This window comes from Semicossyphus pulcher, unplaced genomic scaffold (assembly GCF_022749685.1).
Source record: "Semicossyphus pulcher isolate SPU_LCO1_2020_fin unplaced genomic scaffold, fSemPul1.0.p SCAF_17, whole genome shotgun sequence".
Taxonomy (NCBI): Eukaryota; Metazoa; Chordata; class Actinopteri; order Labriformes; family Labridae; genus Semicossyphus; species Semicossyphus pulcher.
The window spans coordinates 3,494,294-3,511,415 of record NW_027211681.1 but is presented as its reverse complement, the minus strand read 5'-3'; positions in this window follow the sequence as shown (position 1 = coordinate 3,511,415).

Here is a 17,122-nt window from a genome sequence, read left to right as displayed (position 1 = left end):
AAAAAACAACAACATAAATATGGTGCTTTATTATGGAAAGAAAGTGCAGAGGTGGGAGCAGGTTCAGGGTAGTTGAAGGGTGACTCTCAGGCAGGTATGGGCTGCAGTCAGCAACAGGTTGGCAGGATGAGGAAAAAAGTAACAAGAGTAACACAAGCAACATGAAAGTCCACAATGCTAAGTGTGCAGACTGAGGGTATGATTGAGCTTTCTGAAGTATGGAGGCCTTGGTCTGTCAAAAAAAACAAAACAGGGTTATCAAGATTTATTTTTTTTATTATTATTATTGTTCTATAATAAAATTAAAGAAATTGATTAAAAATTGAATAAAAACTCTATTAATAAAATCATCAGTTTAATTATATAAAGCTGCCATACTGCAGAATAAAATATCAGTTTGCATTTCCATTTAAATATGCACCACTCAGAGGACATGATTCCCTGTCTGTGATTTTTTCTCTTTTTTCTTTTTCGATCTTTAACGTAAAGGATACAGACCAATGGTTGTTCTGATTGCAAATTACAAGATAAGAGTGCGCTTTAAGCACAGGTTTAATCAGCGACACCGATTATGGCTGCATAATCTTTAGTGTCAGGCCCATGCAAACGTGCATGCTGCATTAATGGAGCAAGATTCTATACTATGACACTACGAAATGTCACATGTAAGCAGCTCTACCTTGTAAGTTAGAGTATGAAATGTTGCCTTGAAGGGAATTATAGAAGGTCGGTGTTGTTGGGCATCAGTTAATCTGCATTTTCCAGATGTATGTTCCTGCTAACTTTGAAAAAAAAAACTGACAAAGAAACCAGAGAAATATTTTTCTACTGATGTAATACTCAGCTCCTCTTTCAGCACCACTGAAGCACCACCTACCATTTGTTTTCTTCTTTTTTATAACAACTGAGTCAATTAATAACCTTCTCTCCTCCTGTTTAATGATTGATCCAATATTTTTGGTAGGTTCGCCTTATATATGAGATTTCTGCTTTATTCACATACATTTACAAAGAAATAAAAAGATAACTAATATAGTACTTCTGGTTTCATTTCAAGTCAAATATTAGCCCGTAGGCTGATGAGAGCGCTGAAGCATGAAGAGAGGAGTTGTGTCAGAGAGCCACATGCTGATAAAGCAAAAAGGCTCATGGGTAAAATGATACTGGAGACCCTGTTTGTTATCTATTCTCCACAATCCCATGACTTTCAGCTCTGTCAACTGGCTGCATGCCTTAATATCAGAGGATTCTCAGCCAACAGGAAAAAGGAAAATAAGGTCTCATATGGAAGTTCAGGGATGCCAATACTAAAATAAAATCACTCAGTCCAATAAAAATGTGCATTATTGAATAATTATCAAAATTAAAATTGTAAATCTTTGATATGGACAGTAATGAACTGCACAGATACAGATATGACCGTATTGTCTTCTGATACATGGACGGCTTATTGCTTTTAATTGGCACCAACTTTTATTTAGTTGCGTGCAACATATTTTCTCATAAATGGTATAACGCTCTGCATGTGTAATTTCTATTGTTTCAATATTTAAATAGCAGTCCTGTCCCATATTAATTTCCTTTTGTTGTATATCATCTGCATTAATAAGACACAGTGTAGCATCATTAGTCACAGATTCACCCCGTCCTTAGCAGCAGAATCAGATCATCAGTGATTAGAGTCTAACTGAGGTCTTAATGGTGTTGGAGGAAAAAGTGGGGGCTGCACTGTAAAGCACACACGTTTCCAAAGCAACACATGATTATTATGCGCATATTAAGTTCACTTTTGATTTCACTTTTAATAATTGGTGTACATTGTGTTAAATAAGGGTATTTTTATGGGGAACATTGTTTTTAAATCCGAAGTGACAATATTTAAATGACAGGGTGGATCTGGTTGACAGATCGCCATGGAAATGACTTGTCAATCACTGATACTTACACTCTAATGTATGACTGGCTTTATTGTCAATTTTACTCTAAATTTGGACCCTTACTTAAAAAAAAATATTTTGAATATGGAAGAATTGAAAGAACCGATTGAGACCGTGACCTGATCTTCATTAAGTTAATACTTCAACTGAAACGTAGGGTCAATTTTCCATCTGCTTCTATACAATTTGCCTTCTCTCTGCAACCAGTGCAGTCTCCCCCTGCTGGCCAACTAATGCAGATTTAAGGCACCTCTGCATTGGCTTTTCCTTAAACCAGATGTTACGTCGGCTTTTTATACACAGTCGATGCTATATGTCTCTTGTTTCTGCATAATGTAAATGGACTTTTTTATGCTTGTAGAAACCCTGATTAATTCTGGTTAGACTTGTAGAGGTTAAGACCTTGATTAAAATTACATCTTAAAAAAATATATAAAACAGCACCATGATCAGCATTCTGAACAGGGTGTGACCATAAGGCTTTTTAGCATTGGACCATGACTGCCACAGTCTTTGAATGACAATCACAAACTGCATCAGGATTCAGTCTGAATCTTATTTTTGCAGAGAGCTCAGGATGTAAATGAGAACCATTAATCTGAGGTCTGGCTCAGCATTCTCTGACGAAACTGGATCTCAGGTTGGACGCTGAGTGGTCTCTATGCTTGTCTATCCTTGTATGTCTTACTCTCTGCCTCTCCTTGCCTTTTTACAAAGGCCGACTTTGTAAAAAACGCATTTCAATATCCCGCCGGCCTCTGAACTTAAGCTGCCACAGCCTCAGCAGACCTAACACAGAGCAGAGCCTTTAAAGGATGAAACAAAAGCGCATCGAAACACTCCAACAAATACATGTATGCATGTTTTTGAAGTCTTTATGACTTAACAACGCTAATAACAACGACTATAATAATATACATTTTAAGAGATTTTAAAATTCAGAAAGCTGCTTTGAACATCAATCTCATTGGCAGTCCCTTTTCCTTTGCTCTGAATATAGTTTGAAACCTTTGTAACTCTGGACTGTCATTCATAAACTCTCTAATTCAGAAGTAAGTTGGAAATACACAAACACAAGAGGAGGTATGCTGGTATACGCTTAGTAAGGTGCAAACACTTCAAATAAGAAGATCAGTGTGGTCTCCTGCAAAAACTCTTAAAATACTAAATCAATCCTTAACACACAAGTAGAGACAGCATCCATTTTCACACTGAAGAACTTCTCGGCCTTTAAACCAGAAAAATAAAAAACATTACATCTGCTCCAATAGTCATAATCAGCCTCACCATGATGTGGTTTTTCTGCTCTTTGCTTTTCGCTGCTACATAAACTGAGACCATCACGCGCACACAAACGCTTTTCTATGTTCTCCATTGATTTGTTTTGTCGGTGACATTAGCATCACTTCAGTTATTCTGCAGCAATCGACCATAAAACATCTTCTAACCAGATTCTTTCATTCACCTGGAAGATTTGATGTTTTTTATGACTGATTATTTTAATGAGTTCTTTTGTCGCCTGATTGTGAGCTGTCTGGCTTCAGATGTGTTCTTCTCACATGCTGATTATGTGGTTGTTTGAAAGCGAAACACTTTTGTTCTCAGGTTTTCTTTCTCCTCTTGCACAGCTGCACATCGGCCCTGAAGTAGAGGACTGCATCAGCTCAGGTTCATAAGTGCATATGTGCAAAAATTGATAAAAGAAGACTGAAAAAGATTTTACAGTGTGCAGTCTTTAAAATGCATTTCAAACACTTCATTACTGAATACCCCAATAATCAATACAGATGCACTACGGATGTACTTGTTGATTCAGTTGCACATTTGTGACAGTAGAGGTGAAAGGGTGCCCCTTAAGTCTGCACAGAGTCCAGATTATGTGCTGAACCACCGGATGTGGTCACTGGAGCGGGCGTGCAACAAAAATATGACTCAAAAGCAGCTCTGATCTGCAAACCCCATCCTCCATATAAAGATAAATATCTCTGAGCAAAGCTTTAAAAATCCTACTTCTGGCCATGAAATGGTGCGTTTAAAGCATTGTTACAGGAAATAACAGCTTCAGTGCTTCTGTCTGCTTTGACTGTAAAGCAGCTGAATGTGAAACAAACAAAGACATGGATGAGGATCATCACATGCATACATGCAAATGATCTGCGCTTGTCTTTTCCAGCTGGCATTAATTCCCCTCATCTCCTCCCATGTGCTGAGAAATACGCTTTTACTGGCTCTCTGCTTGATCGCTTTGATGCTCCGTGAGACAGTCTAACAGCATCTCCATGTCCACATTTCGCCAAACACGTCTGACTTGTAAAAGAGAGCCATGAACAGGTATGTAGAGATAAAGGAAAGGTCATGAAGTTTCTCACACACTAATCACTTCAATTACACTTAAGTCACAAACCTTGTATCCACTCTCACAACAGGAGACATGTATGCACATATACATATATAACACACCCACAAAGATGCATCTCCCTTTCTTTTCTTTCTCCTGATCCCTCTAATCCGTCAGGATGCTCTCAATCACCCACACCTACAACACACTAATTCACCACCAGCCCCCTCACACACACACACACATACACACTCACACACACTGAGCTAAATGTGTCACACACAAGAGAAGACAGGTAATTACACCATGCAGTGATGCTTTGTCTTTAAGCCTCCGACAGGTTTTGATTTGGTGACAGGAGAGCAATCAGTGTGTGAGGCACGGGGTCAAGAGGGATTATCTCCCAGGTCGTAAAGCACAGAGACTAATGTTTATCTTAACCACACTCACATCATTACATCAGAACACACGCACACACAACACAAAAAACATCTGAATTCTGCCACAGCCCTGTTTGTGCCTCAGTCAGACAGAGGGTGATTTATGATCATTCACATACTCCCCTGAGCTGAAATGTAATCTGTGTGTGTGTGTGTGTGTGTGTGTGCGTGTGTGTGTGTGTGTGTGTGTGCACTCACGTACCTATATAAATGTGGACTTCGGTGATGTTACACACTCACCAACAGGGGACTTTACGTCCAACAGGGGACATTTTTGAGGTCCTCTCTTGGCCATCCTTTAAATCAGGCCAAAATCATGTAAAAACCACTCAAAACTGCCAAGAGGGGACCTGAAGGTGTGTGAATGTTTAAGACCATACTCTACATGGTTGTGATTTTTTTTTATGTGTCACAGAAATGTTTAAATATTGATAACATTTAAGGCAAATGAAAGATTACAGGGCCCGACGACTGCGGCGAGAGCTGCATGGATCATTCGGTCGTGTGTGCTGGTGGTCAGACTGCAGTGTGGACCTTGGTATTCCTTCAGTGGAAGGAGGGTGAACGTTTTCTCGCATATTGAGGGACAGAGGGATGAGCTTTGTACCTGCACCCCTTCACCGTGTTCATGTGAGATCAGAGCTGGTAACTGGTTTCTTCCCAGTAGCTGTGCTCTCCTGTTTTCCTATTGAAGGGGTAGACTTTATCATGGGAAATGATATTGCTGGGGGTAAAGTTCACCCTACCCCTCAAGTACCCATTTCTAATTCTGACTGTGATGAGTTAGCCCAGAGTCATCCAGATGTGTTTGGAGTGTTCTAACCAGAGCTCAAGCTCGTAAGCAAGCAGAAAAAGTTGATTTGTTTGACTCACTATTTGCCTCTGTTTTGTCTGAGGATAGGTTGTCACCACCTGCTGGTGATGCTGTGAACTGCATGCCACAAGAGCCAAAAGAGGTAAAACCTGTTAATGCATCAGGGTTACAGCCACTGACCAGAGAGGCCCTTATCAATGCCCAGAAAGGTGACACTTCCCTGGCAAAGTGTTTTGCTGCAGTTCAGGATGGCTGTGAAGGTAACAAACGGCATTCTTTTCTTGTGGATGATGGCTTGTTGATGCGTAAGTGAGTGTCACAGTCAAATCATTCTGGTACTGACTCAGGTGAGGACTGGAACACTGTTTACCAGATAGTTGTTCCAGTGGACTACAGGCAGCATGTGTTAGCATTAGCACATGAGCATTTGTGGTCTGGACATCTTGGTGTGACAAAAATGCATGACCGTGTACTAAAACATTTCTTTTGGCCAGGGTTGAAGTCCGAGGTGGTGCAGTTTTGTAACTCCTGTCACACTTGCCAGCTTGTGGGTAAACCAAACCAGGTTGTGTTTAAAGTGTTGAAAGAGCAACTTATGTCTGTTTCTTCTCCTTTGACTAGTGTCTCTGGTTCTGTGTCCAAGTGCAAAGAGTGTTTGCACCACGCAACATCTCTAGCCAAAGGAGCCCTCTCTGTATCCCAGCACATTATGAAGAAGAGGTTTGACAAAAAAGCTGTGGAGCGACAGTTCCAGCCTGGGGATAAAGTGCTCGTTTTTTTTGCCCATGCCTGGTTCTGCTCTCACCGCTCACTTTTCAGGACCTTATGTTGTAGACAGCAGAATATCTGACACCAATTATGTCATCCGCACATTTGAACGCAGGAGGAAAATCCGGTTGTGTCATATTAACAAGCTGAAATCCTATCATTCCAGAGAAGTTACCCAGGGTGAGCAGGAAAAGTACTCCGGAGACTGCTGGCCCTACATTTGTCATATCTGCCGATAAGTCAGAGGAAGGATTTAATAGATTTGCTCCACTCATACCCCAGCCTGTTTGGTGATGTCCCGTCATGCACAAGTGTGTTACAGCATGATATTGATGTAGGTAATGCTGCCCCAAACAAGCAGCATGCTTATCGCTGTCCTGTAATTAAAAGAGAGATGATGAAGAAAGAGTCAACTTAGCTGGTTGAGAACGGGTTAGCAAAGCCGAGCCATAGCCCCTGGAGCTCCCCGTGTTTATTAGCTCCTAAGTCTGACGGTACCCCTCATTTCTGCACCGAAAGTGAACTCTGTAACTGTACCTGATTCCTTCCCATTGCCCCGTGTGGAAGATTGTATTGACAGCATTGGTCCAGCTACTATCATCACCAAGCTAGACCTTCTAAAGGGATACTGGCAGGTTCCAATAACTCCCAGAGCTTCGGAAATCTCAGCTGCTGTTACACCAGATCACTTCATGCAGTCCACTGTAATGGCATTTGGCATGAGAAACGCACCAGCCACATTCCAGCACATGATGCACCTGGTTTTGGGAGATGTGCCAAACTGTAATGTTTATCTTGATGATGTTCTTGTTTATTCAAACGATTGGGCTACTCATGTTGCGAGTTTGAGAGTTGTTTTTCAGCGGCTTGCCGAAGCATAGTATACCCTGAGCCTTGCAGAGTGTGAGTATGGTAAAGTGACAGTCACATACCTAGGGAAACAGGTTGCTCATGGACAGGTATGGCCAGTTGATGCCAAGATAGCAACAGTTTTGTCCTACCCAGTTCCTACCACTAGGCGAGAACTGAGAAGTTTTCTGGGTATGGCTGGTTATTACCACTGTTATTGACTGCCAAGTCTCTCCTCTGCAGTGCTCCTGTTCTGTCTGCCCCTGACTTTTCCCGTCCCTTCAGGTTGGAGGTGGATGCCAGTGCCTCAGTAGACGGTGCTGTGCTGTTGCAGGATGGGCAGGAAGGCGTGTGTCACCCAGTGTGTTATTTCTCCATGAAGTTTAAGCGTCATCAGCTGAACTATTCCACAATTGAGAAGGAGACACTGGCCACGCTTCTCACCTTGCAACACTTTGAGGTGCACGTGGGATCCAGTGCCTCCTCAGTGATTCTGTATACCGACAATAACTCTCTTGTTTTCCTAGCTCAGATGTTCAACCACAACCAGCGGCTGATGCGCTGGGCTCTGCTAGTGCAAGGTTGTAACACTGACATAAGGCAAAAGAGGGGAGCTGACAACGTGGTGGCTGATGTCTCGTGGGTGGGATTATTCCTCTTCGATAATTTTATATAAGTATTGTTATGAAAGAGTAGTGTGTGTAAGGTAAGCAAATGGTGTCTCCAGTATAATGTATTTCAGTTTGTGACAACTACGAAACCAAACTGTAGTTTGGTCTTAAGGGGGGAGGTGTTACGTGCTGTGGAGCCGTATGTGTTTCTGTCTCTCTCTCTCTCTCTCTCTCGCTCACCTACAGGTTAACAATCCTGATGTCGGTGTATAAGGGCTTCAGTGGAAGGAGGGTGAAGGTTCTGCGCCTTATTTTCTGTTTATTGTTCGGGTAATTTCCCTGTTGCTGTACACGTACTTAAAGTGAGGGATCGGCTTCTATTTTTCTGTCAGAGGCTTGTTTTGAGTTTTTCATGTATTTTGCATTTTACATTCAAAGTCTCGCCTTTCCCTATTTTTCCGGATTCTCTTTTTCTTCCCGGTAAATAATTTATTGTTGTTGTTCCCCTCATCCCCTAACCACCTTTAGGGAACGTAACACTGTTGTTAAGGCAACCAACGAATCATTAGCTGTCATTAACCTAACCGTTATATTGTAAACTGACAGAAAGCCCATCTCTACATTCATCCAATTGGATGAGGTGTCCAGCAGCTCAGTCCCCTCCCCTGGCCAGAGGAAAATGGAGAGCCACAAGGCACATATGCCACAGAGAGCTCTTTTGAGGTGGAGGACTTCTCCCTTCCAGAGTCCCCTGAAGAGCACTTTAGTGTGGTGGAGGACCGTGGTGGTCCCGAGCCCTATCAGTTAAAGGCCGTTGGTTCCAGCCCCATGCGACCCCCACTCTTTCCACTCCCATGGAAAAACCAGCAGCACAGTAAAATTAGAATTCAACCAGCAGGTTAACTGGCTTCAGAGTGAGCAGTGCCCAACACAACAAAAAGAAATCAGCTCAGTCAGCCCTAATCTTACCTAACAGAAAAACAAAAGGGAAAACAAAAGACAGCCTGCTTACCTGACTCCTAACTGAAAAGCATGAGAAAAGGGGAACAAACAAAAAGGGCTTCTCACTCCTACATTCACTGCCTTAAAGTGCTCTATATTAACAGTGACCTATTTACAAAATATATTACAAATCTTATTTAATCAAATCCACACAACCAAGAATACAGGCCTACTCACGTTACTACACACAGTACACAGATCTGACTGTCAAACACAACTAATGCTGGGCAGTTGAGAGTGGAAGGAGAAGAGAGAAGAGCAGGCTGCAGTTAGCTGGAATTTAAAAGCCCCGAAACTCGGCTTGAAATAGCAACAATGCATATATGGTATCAGAGTTGAGTGTGTCATAAAGCATCCACAAAAATCTGAGTGAAAATAAATACTCAGAACCACTAAAACAGCTCATTTGGCTATTCAGACAATTTCTCAGGACTGTGTAGGCGTGGCAGATCCCATGTTGATTGACACCTTCCGGGGCCCGCCTGTCCGTGTTCTCATGGCAACTGTCAACACAACAATGGCGCATGGGAAAGCAGTGTTTCCTCTAGGACTTTCAGCAGCGGGATAGAGGGTTTGTTTGTCCCCCAGGTATGTGCGCATGTGCACATCATATCAAAACTATTGCTGTCAGGTGATTTAAAAAATGAATGTAATTAATTGTAATCAGTTGATTTCAATTGATCTCATATATCAATGATTTCTGTGAGAAGCACATAACATGTAGACTTACCCTCTTTCTAGATGCGGTTATTTCTTACTTCCACACTTAAATTGTACTTTCCTCTCCACCTCATTAAGTTTTAATTCACAAACTACTTTAATTTGATCACTTTGCTTCAGTTGATATTGAGCGCACAGCTGATATAGGCACGTTGATGGTTTTCATTGTGTTATAAAACTGTATGCCGATGTCAGCGATGTGGAGCGCACTCTCTTTTGCCGTGAGAAGTAAACTGGTCCCGCTGTTGTTTATTTGGTTGCAAAGACTTCACGAGTTCACTGTTTCAGTGGTCTTCCTCAATGAGGAGAGGATGGACGATCGTTGATTTGAAGCGGAAATCTCCAAAGAGTCGTTTAATTACAACTTCTTAAGCAGCGGCTGCAACAATTCACTAAATGTATGTAGCGGAAACACTGCTGCTTCTCCAAGTCCACTGCATTTACAAAATAAAGGAATGACACGTTGTCATCTGCACCAGGGAGAGCACACACAGGCATGATGGGAAAAATGCGATCGTTAGGTAATTACAACAGGTATGTGCAGAGACGTTCAGGGTATGTGGACACGAGTTGGCTCAGATTCAGAGAGGAAGATTGATCGCAAGCCGAGATGTGTTTCTGCACCTGTGAGGGCGGGACAACTGCGGTGGATTGGTTCATGGAAATTTATGACGTAATAAATATCATACATAACCACAACCAATTTAACCCCAGCGTCAGGGAAGTCAAAGAAAGAATGGCAATAACTCAAGATTGTATTCAAACTAATTTCTAAAACTTTTAAGATGCTTACTAGTATGTACATAAGACCCTAAATTACACAGTTAGAAAGATTGTGTGGATTTGGGTTTACAGGAGCTTTAAAAGCTGTGATTTTCACTGATTGTCCAATCCAGCAGCAGCAGCCAATCCAGCAGTCTCTTCAAAGCTGACCAATGAGAGTCAGCTCCTGCCTCAGCATCCTGCCTACACACACCCACAGACACATTCTCACATATACACACCCACACACTGCATGAGGACGAGACACAGAGCTGCACATTACAAGGTTAAGAAAAACAACATTTAACAATTATGACCGAGGGTCATAACACTCACTAATGCCTGAAGCCAGAGCTTGTGGAGCCGAGGCAATGCAAGTGCGAATGCGTCGGCCAAGCATGCAGCCTGCTGAAAAGAGAATGGGCTACGTCTCTCAGTGGTTACGTAAAGTTAGCTAGAAGGCTAATGTACAGTGTGCTAGCAAAAATTGTGTAAATGCTATTAAATGATGTGTCTCGATCAGGATATATTTGAACATGAGTGTGTGCTGTCAATCACACGCTGCGCAGCACCACTCCTCCGCGCATGCTCACACGGTCAAGCTCAATTTCTTCAGTGTGCGCAGCGTCAGCCGGTTTGTGTCCACAAAGGCTTAAAAACAACCACCATGAATGAAAAACTGCCCATCCCTCCACTGCCAACTGGGCTTACTACAAGACCATTACACCAAAGAAGAGAAATGAGGAAAAGCAAGCTATAAAGAAAGAGTTGGACCGAAACGATACAAAACAAGAGTAAACATTGGAGCGGCATTTCTGAGGTGGAGAGAGCTACGGGACCTGACAGGATTAAAAAGTGCCCAGGCAGTGTGACGTTTCAGAATTTCTCCTGATAGTTCTGTGTTCCTGTGCTCTCACTGTCAGGGTTTTGAGTTAAACAAAAAGGTGAGGACCCAGATGCAGACTTAGATAAATAGGTTTAATAAACAGAAGGCAAAAAATGCAAAAACAAAATCTAACTCCAACAAAAGACAAAAAGGAAAATCAAAAAGGCGGAGCAACAAACTTACAACAAAACCAGGAACAGGTAATCCAAGAGACATGAGGGGTTAGGGGAAGCACAAAGAATATCCATCATGGACATAGACAAAACTCCAGAGAAGGACGACACAGGATGGACGACATAGACTCACGTACGATGGATCACAATGAACAGGCAACGAGACAGGGGAGCACAAAGACTAAATAAACTTAGGAGGTGAGGCTAATCAGACACAGCTGAGACAATCAAGGGAGCAGGTGAACACAATAAGGGCAGGGCACATAGTCCAACAGGCGGGAAAACACACAAAGGCAGGAAGTAAAACAAGACAAAACATACATAGGGCAAGAACTACAAAATAAAACAGGAAACACTAAAAACCATTTGACCTCCGGGTCAAGAGTTCAGGGTACAAAGTTTAGCTAACAACCAGGGGCTGTTGAGGGGCAAAGTCCAAGCAAATGCCTTCCGGAGGGCAGCCGGGGGGCCGACCAGGCGAGCGAAGCAGTTCAGGAGGGCGGCCGGGGGGCCGACCAGGGGAGCGAAGCAGATCAGGAGGGCGGCCAGGGGGCCGACCAGGGGAGCGAAGCAGATCAGGAGGGCGGCCAGGGGGCCGACCAGGCGAGCAAAGCAGATCAGGAGGACGGCCTGGAGGCCGACCAGGTGGTTGCGGTGAAGTCATTCAGTGTGAGCTGAATATGTGTTCTGGTTTGCATGTGTATGTGTGTCAGTTACACACTGTTCCTTCCCAGCATATCTCATATTCTTTTCTAACAATAAGTAGGGCTGACACACATCATTCCTTTTCAGTGGTTTCTGTGTGTGTGATTTAGTTTTCCTTCTCTGCACATAAACCTTTCTGATCAGCCACCTCCCCAGTCTCTGACAAACAGGTCATGTGAAAGTAATATGTGATTTCAATGTTGTGAGCGGCATCTTTCAGGCTGTAATTTGTTGTGATTTTTCTGGCAGAAGTGGCACATACACATGTCCATGTTTATTCACAGAGGGATGCAGATTCTGTATACATACATTAGAGGGTTTAAAGCACACTTTTTGACTTCAAGATGTTCTTTGTTGTTCTTTGATATTTAAATTTTCCGTCTAAAAGATGCAGATGATGCTCTTGTTGCATTGTGGGCCCTCTGCCAGAGTATTAAATCAAAGATATTCAGTACTTTAATATATTCAGTCATTATCTCATTAGATTAGTACTATTGTTTACACTGTACATAAATCTATCACTAATCCCATTTGCACAGCTCAAAGACGGTTTGCGTCACAGTCGTCCCATTAGCCAACAAACTTTCCCAACACATGAATGAATGAATTACAAATAAACAAGACGGAGTTTACAGCCATGCCATTGGTTCTTCGAGCTACATGCTGATGCTAGTGTAACAGGCCCAGGTACGCTGGGCATGCAGACAGATTATATTCCTGTGAAACAGGAGAAATAATGAGCAGAGAAAACTTGCTGCCGTTCATCTGGTCAGTCTTGCCAGAATTTATTGATAAACACATATTTGCTTTGTTTTCCCTTTTTTTTCGGTGCTTTTCAGTTATTCCAAAGTCTCGTTTCCATCTTAACAAATTCATCAAAGTTAAACAAATGCCATAAAGAATAGACAGTAAAACACATTTGTCAATAATTCGATAGGGAAATAAATCCATATGCTAGACAATCAATATTATGACTTATTATGTAGGAATATAAACCCTCTTTTTTTTAATATAAATTAGTTCTTTACTTACAGTCCCGTTAACTGTTTGCACTCTAAAGTCAATGCTCTGTGTGTTTCCATTTATATGAATGACCTCAGACCAACACAACACATTTTAAACACAGAATTCCAATAAAACACTTTAAATGTATACCTAACCAAGTGCACGGGAGCTGTAAACATAAACTTGGAGCTCTACATTCATCAGGAAGCTGGGGTCTAAACCCAAAGAAAAATAGCATCCGCCATTACCCGCGGCAACAACGAGGCCATCTCTAAGGCGGAGCTTAGCGGAGCTTAGCGTAGCTAGCATTAGCGCGACAAACTACACAGGTAGTGTGACCACATCTTCGAGGGGGGGGGTCACACTAGCATGGAAACATGCTCATAATTAGCGCTAACATGAAGATGTTCAGTAGATAAAATGTCAAGAATTTTCAGCCTCTTAGTTCTGTGTGTTAGCAAACTAGAATTTAGTGCCAAACACAACACACGTACAGCAGAGGCTGCTGGGATATCAGCGATTTACAGGTTTGTGTGATGAACTAAGCCATTGGAAGATTTGAAATTTTGACTCACGACAGTAAGTTTGTGCATCACTAGGACTGATCCTGAGTGGACCATGAATTTCTGAGCACTAAAAATGATAACAATTCTTTTTGAATCGTTCTTTGTGTGTTAAGAGAACAATGACACTCTGATGCGTCAAAGAGCTCCTCGTTCTACTAATATGGCTGTCTGCTGAACAAAACAATGCTAATCTTTCCTTTATTTCCCCACGCACTGCGTCCTCTTTTTATGGATAAAAGCATAATGAAACAAAAATTCGACTTGATGCACTTTGACAAGCAGAGCTGCACCACCGATCAAAAGCAAAATGTTTCAAGATTCGAGGTTGAATTTATTGTTCCAGACAATCATGGAAATGAAAATGCCTTTATTCTAACGCTACAGCAATGATGCCTGTAGAAAAAAGGAATCAACTATGAAATAAAATCACATAATTCTAGATTAGATATAGATTATAGATAAATCATAGAGATGTGTGTTTGGTGGGTGGGTGTGTGGGTGTGTGTGAGTGGCTGGGTAATGGAGAAAAACAGCCTCAGCAGTCAGCTCCTTTGAAATGAAACAGCCTCAGTAGTCAGCTCCTTTAAAATGAAACAGCCTCAGTAGTCAGCTCCTTTAAAATCAAACAGCCTCAGTAGTCAGCTCCTTTAAAATCAAACAGCCTCAGTAGTCAGCTCCTATAAAATCAAACAGCCTCAGTAGTCAGCTCCTTTAAAATCAAACAGCCTCAGTAGTCAGCTCCTTTAAAATCAAACAGCCTTAGTAGTCAGCTCCTTTAAAGGTGAAACAGCCTCAGTAGTCAGTTCCTTTAAAATCAAACAGCCTTAGTAGTCAGCTCCTTTAAAGGTGAAACAGCCTCAGTAGTCAGCTCCTTTAAAATGAAACATCCTCAGTAGTCAGCTCCTTTAAAGGTGAAACAGCCTCAGTAGTCAGTTCCTTTAAAATCAAACATCCTCAGTAGTCAGCTTCTTTAAAATGAAACAGCCTCAGCAGTCAGCTTCTTTAAAATGAAACAGCCTCAGTAGTCAGCTCCTTTAAAATCAAACAGCCTCAGTAGTCAGCTTCTTTAAAATGAAACAGCCTCAGCAGTCAGCTTCTTTAAAATGAAACAGCCTCAGTAGTCAGCTCCTTTAAAATCAAACAGCCTCAGTAGTCAGCTCCTTTAAAATCAAACAGCCTCAGTAGTCAGCTCCTTTAAAATCCAACAGCCTCAGTAGTCAGCTCCTTTAAAATCAAACAGCCTCAGTAGTCAGCTCCTTTAAAATCAAACAGCCTCAGTAGTCAGCTCCTTTAAAATCAAACATCCTCAGTAGTCAGCTCCTTTAAAATCAAACATCCTCAGCAGTCAGCTCCTTTAAAATCAAACAGCCTCAGTAGTCAGCTCCTTTAAAATCAAACAGCCTCAGCAGTCAGCTCCTTTAAAATCAAACAGCCTCAGTAGTCAGCTCCTTTTCAGATGAAACAGCCCCAAACTGCCTTTGGCAAGACCAAAAAATGCATTTTCCTCTTCTGACTACAGCAAAAGATTGTCATCTTACAGTAATTGTATGTGCAAGTAAACTTCAAGAAAAAGAAAAAAGTACTTTCATTTGAGAGAACAATGTATGAGGAATTTAAATGCACTCCTCCCCCAACTTAATACAGTTCTCCTAACCAGAAAATGTCAAATACAAATGTAGTATTAATCAGACAGTGTGGACTTGCCTCTCCAAAGGCTGGTCTGGGATTGAGGCAGGTGGAATTTGTTCCCCTGTTTATATAATGAGCCATTATGACCTCAGAACAGCAGCAGCTACTTTCTGATTTTACTGTAGAATTCAATGAACACACTCATCGCCTGGCAACTAAATAAACATACACTGCAGAACTGATATCAAACCACAAACCTTTAACATTTGGGCTGCTGTTGGTCAGTTGTGAAAGAAAATTGACTTTAGTTTAAGTAGTAATACCACACAATGAAAACAGTCCACTACAAAGTCATTCATTTAAAACCTAAGTTGAATAAAAGTACAAACTTTTATCGGTTTCAAAATGAAAGTATACTCATTATTCAATACAATGGTCCCTCTCTGTTAATGTTTTGATTATTAATAAGATGTTTTAATATTAATATTACTTCTGCATCAATGTATACGTTGCATTTTACTCTTATAGTTGCTTTAGAATTTCTGGATTGTGTACTGTACTTACTGCTTTCATATGAGAAAAGATGTGAGGTAGTTTTGAGGGTTTAAATGCAGAGGCATATTATTATTATTATTATTATTATTATTATTGTTATTATCATAAGATGGCATTTTTATTGTAATGAAGTCCATGCCACTGTTCCAGAGAACAATGATGAGTAATAAAGCATACCCTACTGTGATGCACAGAATTTTACTGCTGAAATGTTGATAGAGCAACGCCATTATGTTTAGGTTGAATGCATATGATTCGATGATGATAAACATCCATTAATTCTTAAAGAGGGGGTATCATGCTGTTTCACATTTTAAGACATATTGTATATATAACGTTCCAATGTTGGATGTCCAAACTAAACGTGGGTGAAGTTTCAAATCTGTAGGTAAAAGTATGTTGGAGTGATCTCCAGGCTTCTCAGCTCAGTCTGCAGGCTGCTGAGAACACTGCGTTTCACACAGTTTTTTCTACACGCTGCACTTTGTGACGTCACAAAGTGCAGCCTCAGCAGGCTTCGGAGAGCTGGCCAATCAGAAGAAGGTGGGCTTGTTGGGGCAGGGTTTCTAAAAGGGACAGAGGCTGTATGAGGGCCTGCACAGAGCACCAGTGTGAGAAAAATGTTGAGTGTTTTTTAACTGTGAATTATGCTAAGCTACTCCACAGGTATCACAAAGTGAAATATGAAGCTTGAAATTAGCACAATACCCCCCCTTTAACAATCGATTTCTAAGTCAAATGTAAAACATGAGTCTTGAAGAAAAAGTCTGCTGTCGAGCCAAATGTAAAGTATTTGTGCGACTTAGCCAGAGTAATATAAATCGATGTTTTTAGTTTGGTTGGATTGTAAGAGTCACTGGTGGATGCGGAGAATAACTTACTAGGGGTACAAATGGTCTCATTTAAAACCGTTTAATAAGCACAGAATGAGGCCTGTACGAGGCTTATGCCCCTTCCCACACAAAAGTTGTGATATATAAAAACAAACTTGACAGGGAATGTGCGTACTCGAAAGAAAACTGACCCAAACATTTTAGAGGCAGGGGAATTTGGCAACTCAGATGGTGAGGTGGAAAACTGAAGGCAGGTTGTTTATTGATGCCTTTCACAACATAGCATCAAACATTAATAACCGCTCCACGATATCGTGAACATCTGCTGTGTTATTCATACTCATGACTGTGACTAATGAATGTGACTCTGTTTCACAAATTCCTGTTGTTATTACCGGTAACCACAGACAAAGACCCTGTAATCCCCCTGTAACATACAGGAGTCTAAACAATTAAGTACTGGTTCAGACTTCAATTATTAGTCCTCCTTGAAGTCATGCACCTCGAACAATAACAATGTCTTTATTAA